The sequence below is a fragment of the Anolis sagrei genome, chromosome X (assembly GCF_037176765.1).
Source record: "Anolis sagrei isolate rAnoSag1 chromosome X, rAnoSag1.mat, whole genome shotgun sequence".
NCBI classification, from domain to species: Eukaryota; Metazoa; Chordata; class Lepidosauria; order Squamata; family Dactyloidae; genus Anolis; species Anolis sagrei.
Genome location: NC_090034.1, coordinates 82,910,963 through 82,919,500, shown reverse-complemented (window position 1 = coordinate 82,919,500; position 8,538 = coordinate 82,910,963).

Genomic DNA, 8,538 nt, shown 5'->3' with positions numbered 1-8,538 from the left:
ATGGATTAATGCTCTGTCATGGGGAGGGATTTGTGCGCTTCTCAATGGGGAGCATAGCAAGAAATGCTCCTCTCTTTTGCAAACGGGTGCAAGGAGACCTTCCCAGAAACTCCGTATAGCCTTTCTCCTAGTTCTTGGTGATGCAACGGACTCGAATATATTGATATATTGTTATAATTTACTCAGATATAATGAGTGTATTCCATATCTGTTAGCTTGAAGGTGCCTCATCAGGATAATTATTATTAAAGCAAATAGATGTGTATAATAATAATAATAATAATAGTAATAATAATAGCCAGTAAAGGTGGTCCCAGTGGTGATCAGCACACTGGGTGCAGTGCCTAAAGACCTTGGCCTGCACTTAAACACAATAGCCGCTGACAAGATTATCATCTGCCAGCTGCAGAAGGCCACCTTACTGGGATCTGCACGCATTTTTCGCCGATACATCACACAGTCCTAGACACTTGGGAAGTGTCCAACGTGTGATCCAATACAACAGCCAACAGAGTGATCTTGTCTGCTGTGGACTCATCTTGTTGTGTTTCAAATAGTAATATAAAATAGTACATAATAAATATGCAATAAAAACAATATAAAATTAAATATAATACATATAAATATAATAAAACAATAAATATAAAATAAATATAAAATAAATATAATAAATATAAATATAATAAATATAAATATAATAAATATAAAATATAATACTATCTAATAATAAACATAATAACAATATAAAATAATAGATATGGATACTTCAAACCCCCAATTTGTGGGGTGTTTCCGGAGGAGGAATATTCCTAGTAACTTCCAAAAAAGATATTCAAAAATATTAGATAATTTATGAGTACAAAGTGGGTTCAATGGAATATGGCTTATAATTTTACCTGGAAAATGAACATAGAACATAAGATTTGAGTCCCAACTAGACGCTTCGGATCTCACTGAAGAGAGAGCCAGCAAATAAATATAATCATGATAAATATGAGAAAAATATAATAATAAATAAATAATATAAATGTGGTGCAGCAAGTTAAACCGCTGAGCTGCTGAAATTGCTGATCGAAAGGTCGGCAGTTCGAATCGAGTGTGGGATGAGCTCTGCTGTTAGCCCCAGCTTCCGCCAACCCAGCAGTTCGAAAATATGCAAATGTGAGTAGATCAATAGGTACTGCTATGGTGGGAAGGTTTTTTTTTTTTTGGTCGTGTGAGGAGTGACTCCTGGTGTGAGAGAATTGGCCGTCTGCAAGGACGTTGCCCAGGGGACGCCTGGATGATTTGATGTTTTTATCATCCTTGTGGGAGGCTTCTCTCATGTCCCCGCATGAGGAGCTGGAGCTGATAGAGGGAGCTCATCCGCCTCTCCCCGGATTTGAATCTGCGACCTGTCGGTCTTCAGTCCTGCCGGCACAGGGGTTTAACCCACTGCGCCACCGGGGGCTCCACCGGGGTGGGAAGGTAACGGTGCTTCATGCAGTCATGCTGGCCACATGACCTTGGAGGCGTCTACGGATAACACCGTAGAAATGGAAATGAGTACCACCCCCAGAGTCAGATATGATTAGACTTCATGCCAAGGGGAAACCTTTACCTTTACCTTTTATAAAATACAAATATGATGATGATGATGATGATGATGATGATGATGATGATGATGATAGGAAGAGAAATAAAAAATGATTTGTTCAATGTTATTTGGAAAACATGGATCACCTCGTAACAGAACAATAGCAGATTGAAACCATTCTTAGAATGGTCAGGTCAGATTTTGGATAAACATTGACTGTATTTATTCTTAGTTATGTGCCCACTTTTAAGTCTTTGATTGAGACAGGAACCTTGGGGCCTGCCTTTGTCATCCTGCCTCTGAATCTGCCCCTGGGCTTTGTTTTTCAATATAGTAATTCTGATTAAATGCTGCAAAATAAATCCTGAAGAGGCAGCAGGGGGCAGTAGAGGCCCAGGATCCCAATGTTTGGCTGCCTGTCTGCACATGGAGCGCATGGAAAAAAAGCACTTTTAATTTCTACCATCAGTCTCTCCCAAAGGTTGGAGCATCAAGTGACAGCAAGGAGAGTTTATGGAGAGGGCATCTGTTAGAAAGGACACACACACATATTTATGCTGGCATCCAAAGCAACTTGAAATAATAATAATAATAATAATAATGATAATGATAATGATAATAATAATGGAAAAAAAACCTTAGGTGAAATGCCCTATTTATTATTATTATTATTATTATTATTATTATTATTATTATTATTATTATTATTTGAAACACAACAAGATGAGTCCACAGTAGACACTCTGCTGGCTGTTGAATTGGATCACACGTCAGACACTTCCCAAGTGTCTAGGACTGTGTGATGTATCGGCAAATAATGCGTACAGATCCCAGCAGCTGGCAGATGGTAATTTTGTCAGTGCTGATTGTGTTTAAGTGCAGGCCAAGGTCTTTAGACACTGCCACCAGTGTGCCAATCACCAGTGGCACCACCTTGACTGGCTTGTGCCACAGTCTTTGCAGTTTGATCTTTAAATCCTCATAGGTAAAGGTAAAGGTAGTCCCCTGACATTAAGTCCAGTCATGTCTGACTCTGGGGTGTGGTGCTCATCTCCATTTCTAAGCCGAAGAGCCAGCGTTGTCTGTAGACACCTCCAAGGTCATGTGGCCGGCATGATTGCATGGAGCGCCGTTACCTTCCCGCTTGAGCGGTATCTATTGATCTACTCACATTTGCATGTTTTCGAACTGCTAGGTTGGCAGAAGCTAGGGCTGACAGCGGAAGCTCACGCCGCTCCCCGGAATTGAACCTGCGACCTTTCGATCAACAAGCTCAGCAGCTCAGTGCTTTAACCCACTGTGCCACCGGGGGCTCCTCATATCCTCATAAAAAATAAATCCTCATATCCTCATTAAAAAAATGTGTAATTTTTTCCAGTTGTTTCTCTTCAATCCTGCTGTCACCTGAGATTGTTTGGCGTGTTCATTCTCTGTAACCTTTTTCCGGCTTGTGATCCCACCAGTTCTTTGTCGCAGGCAGATGGTATTTGTGGCACAAGTTCCAATTAATCGTCTGAGCAAGGGTGTTATGCCTCTGCTTGTAGTCTGTCTGTGCGATCTTCTTGCAGCAGCTGAGGATGTGATCTATTATTTCATCTGCTTCCTTGCAGAGTCTACATTTGGGATCTGTTGTCGACTTTTCAATTCTGGCTTTGATGGCATTGGTTGGAATGGCTTGTTCTTGGGCTGCCAGAATCAGGCCCTCCTTTGTCTCATTTCCATTTGTGAGACACAGCCATGTTTTTTCTTTGTCAAATCGGCTCTCAATTTTTGTGAGAAACTATCCATGGAGAGCTTTCTTTTGCCAGTTTTCTCTTCTGCTCTGGACTGTGTTTTTACGGTATTCCCTCTTTGTCTTTTGCACTTTAAGCAGTTTACTACTATTGACTTCCCTCAATGTTGGTTCTTGACTGCCTTTCACATAATCTGCCAGTGCGTGTTTCTCTTCTTCTACCCTTTGTTTCACTTGCAGAAGCTCTCTGCCTCCTGATTTTCTGGGTAGGTAAAGTCTGTCGACATCACTATGTGGGTGTAATGAGTAGTGGATTGTCATCAGTTTTCTTGTTTTTCTGTCCAGATGATCCAGCTCTGCTTGTGCCCAGTTCACAATCCCAGCAGTGTATCTAATGACGGGGATGGCTCAGGTGTTGATAACCTTAATCGTATTTCCACCATTTAATTTGCTCTTCAAAACCTTTCTGACTCTTTGGATATATTCTTTACTGACCACATTTTTCACTTGCCCATGCTTGATATTGTAGTATGCCCAGATATTTATAGGCTTCAGGCTGATTGCACTTTATGGTTTGTCTGTTTGGCATCTCTATGCCCTCACTTTGTGTAATTTTCCCTTTCTTTAACGCCACTGTGGCACATTTGTCTAGGCCGTACTCCATACTATGTCAGTGCTGAAGATTCTGACTGTGTTGGTCAGTGACTGGATTTCTGTTTTTGATTTTCCATAAAGTTTTAGATCATCCATGTACAGCAAATGGGAAATTTTTGGTGAATTTCTTGCTGTTTAGTAGCCTAGGTTTGTTTTCTGTAGAATTACTGACAGTGGAATCAGTGCAATGATGAACAACAGTGGTGATAGTGAGTCACCCTGGAAAATTCCTCTCTTGATGTTAACAGTTCCATAGCTTTCGTTGCCCACAAACAACTCAGTTTTCCATTGTTTCATTGCATTTTCAGTGAACTTTCTAATATTTTAACAAACTCCGATGACATCTAGACATTTGATAATCCAACAATGTGGCAGTGAGTCAAATGCTTTTTCTAACCAATCCAAGTTGTATAGAGGTTTGTTTTGTGGCTTTTGCAATTCTCCAGTATAATTTTGTCAATTAGATGCTGATCTTTCGTGCCCCTACTTCTTCTTTTATTGCCTTTTTGTTCTACTGGCAAGATGTTATTTTCCTCCAAGTAATCCTGGATTTGATCAGCTATTATTCTTGTCAGCAGTTTGAACATTGTAGGCAGACAAGTTATTGGCCTGTAGTTTCCTGGTATTATCCCTTTTGCTGGATCTTTCTGTATCAAATATGTCTTCCCAGTTGTTATCCATTTGATGTTTCCAGTTTGCAGCATCTCATTGAATTTTTCGACCATTTTTGAGTGCAGGCTAATCAGATATTTAAGCCAAAATACGTGCAGTTGATCATTGCCAGGTGATGTCCAGTTCTTGACTTTCTTCACTCTTTCAGTGATCATTTCTGTTGTTATTTCCAAGGTTCTCATTTTGTTCTCTGAAAATTTATTTATTTGTTGTTGTTGTTGTTATTATTATTATTTGAAACAACAAGATGAGCCCACAGCAGACAAGATCACTCTGCTGGCTGTTGTATTGGATCACACGTCGGACACTTCCTAAGTGTCTAGGACTGTGTGATGTATTGGCGAATAATGTGTGCAGATCCTGGTAAGGTGGCCTTCTGCAGCTGGCAGATGGTAATTTTGTCAGCGCTGATTGTGTTTAAGTGCAGGCCAAGGTCTTTAGGCACTGCACCCAGTGTGCCGATCACCACTGGGGCCACCTTGACTGGCTTGTGCCAGAGTCTTTGCAGTTCGATCTTTAAATCCTTATTATTATTATTATTATTATTATTATTAATATTATTACTATTATTATACTATTATTATTACTGAAAAAACTTAGGCCAAATGCCATTATTATTATTATTATTATTATTATTATTATTATTATTATTATTATTATTATTATACACACAACAAGATTAGTACACAGCAAACAAGGTCACAATGCTGGCTGTTGTATTGGATCACACGTTGGTCCCTTCCCAAGTGTCGTCTTCCTTTTCTTCTTCTTCATGGAAAAACCTTATGCCAAATGCCTCATTTATTGTTGTTGTTGTTCTTGTTGTTGTTGTTGTTATACATGGGGCACTGAACCTATGTTTTCCCCGTTTTATGGAATACTGTAGTCTCTATTTTAAGACAGACTGTAACAATAATACTAATACTAATCTCTTTTAAATGGAGAACATTCCATAAAATGGGGAAAACTTAGACTCAATGCCTCATGTCCCGTTATTCACTGTCATTAATATAAAGCTGTTTCCTCCACTTTTGTATGACTCAAGCAAATGAGCCAAGCTGTACACTTGTGGAAAATTGATTTCTAGTGCCAATAGGGGCCTTCGCCTGTGATTATCATTCAGTGCATTAAGTGAAGGGTCAACCACAACTGTTCGGTTACGAATGCTGGTAGTATAAAGCTGTTTGCTTTTGCACGGCTCGAGTAAGTGAGCCAAGCTGTATATTTCTGGGAAAACAGGTTTCCCATTCCTGACATCGCCTTTGCTGACAATATTATGAAGACAGTGAGTGAGAAACCTCAACCACAGCCATTGGATTAATAATGTCATCTGCAAAGACAGCCATTTCTTCTGCTTTTGCACAACTTGAGCAAGTGAGCCAAGCTGCATATTTCTGGAAAAATTGGTTTCTAGCACCAACATGGGCCTTTGCCTACAACATCATTCAGCACATTGAGTGAAGCCTCAACCACAGATGTCCTATTTATCATACAATTGTTATAAAGTTGTTTCAGCTGCTATTGAAGTCAAACATGACCCCCCACCCCTATAAGAGATAGTAACTTACAGTTCTGCAAAGGGCAAGGGCACCAGACTGCACAGTAGGGGTTAAGTCTTGGTCAATTTGCCAAGACGCTAACAACAACAAGGACCCCATGAGGCTTTCAGGGAGCAGATTGATCCCTGGGCACCAGCCCTTGGAAAGAGTTATAGTTTTCCAAGGACGAAGGGCAAGCCTCGATCTCCACGCTGCAGAGACCCCTTGACTGGCTCAGTGAAACCTTTTTGGACCTTTTCTCATGGATTTTGTGCTTTTAATCACTCCCCATGGACCCTTTTGTTTCCCTTTCAAGGACATACTTTTACATGGACCTTTCCTGTTATGAATTACAAGCATATGGTTCCTGCAACATCAACTCTCTCTCTCTCTCTCTCTCTCTCTCTCTCTCTCTCTCTCTATATATATATATATATATATATATCTCATATCATATTTTCCTTTGTGCCTGTGGCCTTCCCCTGAACTTTTTCCTTCCCATTCCCTATCATGAAATCTTACCAGGAAATTGCCCCAGATACTGGAAAAGAGCAGAGCTTAATCTTTCACACTTTTATCAACAAATCTCTTGCATGGACAGAAACAAAGGCTACACCCCTGCCCTCGGAGTTTCGCCCAGCGGGGGGGGGGGGGGGGTCGCCCCTTGGCAGACTTTGATTGTATTTCTAATAGGGAGACAGGGGTGCCTTCGAAAAGCACTTCCCCTTCCATCCTGTTGCCTCATTCAGTCACCCACCCAGAAAACCCTCTCTCAAATATCGTCCCTTTGTCCCACTGTTTTGCTGTTTTGAAAAATCCGGATTTCTTGTTTGTATTTAATTATCACCTTTCATGAATCAATAGACTGCTTGATTAATAGACCCTTCCTGGGACTCATTAAGCCCCTAGACATAGCCTGAGCCCATAATCCATTCATGAATCCATTGTTTTTCCCTCGTCCCGCCTCCCTCCCTCCTGATTCGCTGAAGCGCTGAGGCAGGAGGAAGCTTCCTATTGGTTCTGGCGCTCCGCAGCTGCTCTGTGATTGGCCCAGGTGCCGGGAGGTGGACAAGCCTCCTCCCCAGCTGTTAATGCATCAGCCAATCACATGGAAGACCGGCCGAGGGGCGGGAGTGGGAGATTGGAACCACACAACTCTGTATTTCCTATTAAAATGGCATTTATTTCTGTAACCACATGCTCTGCTTGGCGAATGATTGTTGCTCTGCATCCTTTTCAGCTGGATCGCTAATAAACCTCGGTGGCACTTCCTTCCACTTGGTGAGACCTTTTATTGGGAAAAATCAGGGATTGGGTGCTTCTCTCTGTCTCGCCAGGGTAATGAACTCTTTAAATAGTCTGATTGGTCTCTGCCTCCTGGCAAAGACCCCTAAATTCCTGCTCTACAACACTATTGCATAGCTCCAGCAAGTGAACCAAGCTGCACATCCCACCATCCAAAACCAGGGAAGCTTTTGCAAATGGTGGCTGGGTGTCCCATCCTTCCCCATCAGCAGGAGATGCCATTTCCTGGCATTTCCCTTCTGCCTCTTCTTCCCTTCCGGAGCTGTGCTTTGCTGCAAGATAATAATGATTTTGACATTTAAATTTTAATGGGAGGCTTCTGTGCGCCTTCTGCTCTGGTGACGTCTCTTTCGCAGGATCAGGAACGAGACGTCAAGCCGTTTTCTGCTGCCTTTTGGGGGAAAAAGAGGAGGTGAGGGAGTTTGGGGCCTATTTAATAAGGCCATTGCATCCCCCCAATGTCCCTTTTTCGGGGTTCTGGACCAAAGGGGTCCAGAACAGTGGCTCAATGGCAGCATTTTAGTGTGCCATATAATGCAGATGGAAGCCACTGAAATTGGGTCACACTCTCTCAGCCTCAGAGGTCAGGACATCTCTGAAACAACCTTTTAAAGAGAAACCTGGGATATGATTGTAAGTAATGTTAGGGGAAAATCTTTACCTTAATAATAAATAAAATAATAATGGGTTCAAGACAGCAACCGAGCCCCGTTTATTTCTCTTTACCTTAAAAGAAGTGGGGAAGCGATTGAGGGCAATATTGGAATAAAGCCATACATTGAGAATTCTGCTTTTTTTAAAATAAGAGAATGCTTTATAGCCTCAAAACACACCTTTGTGCTCATAAAGGACTCCAAATTACCCAGTGCTCATTTAAAACAATTAGGAATATATATATATATATATATATATATATATATATATATATTGAAGCTCTAAAACTGTTTGCAGCATTTTTTTTTAAAAAAGGGAGTCTTAGTAAAACCTGCAATTTCATTTTATAGCTTCAAGGGGAAAAGTGTGGCATGTAATAAGGGAAATTGGCTGCTTCAAACAAAGCT